Here is a 1,963-nt window from a genome sequence, read left to right on the forward strand (position 1 = left end):
ACCCCCATGCAAGTCCTGTTTTATAACAGTGGCATTATGCAGTATTTGTCTTTTTGTGACCGAGATATTTCACTTAGCATAATGTTCTTCAGGGTCACCTATTTTGTATAATATTGCATAAGTTCTTTGTTTTTTGGTGTTGTATAATATTCCATTGTACTGAAACAGAGGAGGGAGAAAACTGTTTAAAAGAGATATATAACTAGGTATCTCTGTCATCACAGGAGACTAGAGCGAGGGCTACATGGTGGAGGGGACCTGGGGGAGGGTTTGTAAAACAATGAAAGAATCTTTTCTTTTACTTTTCCATAATTTTTGGACTCATGTACTTATAACTTGTTAGTCAAATTTGTGTCTTCTAGGTTGCAACACCCCCATGATACATCTTCAAGGATATGAACATGTACGGCCAAGCACAATCAATAAGAGTGCATCTAAATTCCAAAATCAATCTCCATAATAGTCTATGTGTTTCCTACTGCCAAAGGGGCCCTTTAGAGTAGTGAGAGAAGATCTTCACCCTGAAACCCACAGCGTCCCTTTTCAGCAGGAAGTAGCTAAGAGAATACGCCATCCCCTTTTCCTTATGACTCAGGGAGGTTGCTCATCCTTCTTCTGCGGAGCAGCTGGTGGCCTCAAACTGCATGCCTTCGGGATTACAGCACAGCTTCTTACCTCTAGGCCAACATAGCTCCCTCTTAAGTATGTTGTTGTTGTTGTTGTGTACCATATAGTCGGAACCGACCCATAGCTGATCCTCTGGTGGGTTTTCAGAGTCCGTGAATCATGGGAGGAGATTGCCCAACTTTATCTCAGGGAGCAGCTGCTGGCCTCTACCTGCATGCCTTCGGGATTGCAGCACAGCTTCTTACCACAAGATAACAGTATAAAATAAAAGTTTTATTATAAAAAGGATTGAGGTTCAATATCAAGAAGACAAAGATTCTTACCACTGGACCAAGTGACAGCATCAGGATGGATGGTGAAGAGATTGAGATTGTTCACAGCTTTAGTTTACTTGGCTCCACTGTCAACAGTCTTGGCACCAGCAGACAGGAAATGGGAAAGTCTGCTGTTAGGGACCTCTCTAAAGTACTCAAGAGCAATGGTGCCACTCTGGAGACTAAGGTGCACCTGATACAGACCATGGTCTTTGCAGTCACTTGTTATGCGTCAGAGAGGTGGACAATGACTAGGGAGGATAGTAGGAGAATTGATGCCATTGAACTCTGGTGCTGGAGAAGAGTATTGAATGTACCATGGACTGCTAAGAAAACAAACAGGTTTACCCTGGAGTGGGTTAAACCGAGCTACTCCTTGGAGACAAGGATTCTGATGCTTCGTCTGACATACTTTGGGCATGTTGTATGGAGGGACCAGTCCTTGGAGAGGGACATCATGCTTGTGAGGGTGGAGGGATAGCGCAGGAGGGGAACACCCTCTAGGAGGTGGATTGATTCAGTGACTGGGGTAATCGGGGTGGGTGTGTCAGAGACAGTGAGATTTGCACAGGACACAGCAGGGTTTAGGGCTGTTGTACATAGGATCGCTATGAGTTGCAAGTAACCAGAAGGCACATAACAACGACCCATTTTTATTTTTTTATGTTTTGTCTGTCTCCTCCATGTTGCCTTTCAAGGGGAGAGGTCTATCCCTTTGGAGATTTAACTTTCTAATAAATCTATCTTTACTATTTTACCCTAAAAAAAAGAAAATATTAAAAGTTTCTGGGGAAAAAATAACATCAAAATCTTTGGTAAACAGCAAAAACTGTAGTCTAAGGACAATTTATAGCAACAAATACATCAAGAACAAGGAATTAAAATTAATACTTTAACTCATCGCAGGTTATACACATGGACTTCACCTGATGGTATGCATAGGAATCAGATCGACTACATCTGTGGAAGGAACCGCTGGAGAAGCTCATTATCAGCTGTGAAAACTAGGCCGGGGGCTGATT

This window comes from Elephantulus edwardii, unplaced genomic scaffold, assembly GCF_000299155.1.
Source record: "Elephantulus edwardii isolate Elephantulus edwardi_28Jun2011 unplaced genomic scaffold, EleEdw1.0 scaffold00178, whole genome shotgun sequence".
Classification (NCBI taxonomy): domain Eukaryota; kingdom Metazoa; phylum Chordata; class Mammalia; order Macroscelidea; family Macroscelididae; genus Elephantulus; species Elephantulus edwardii.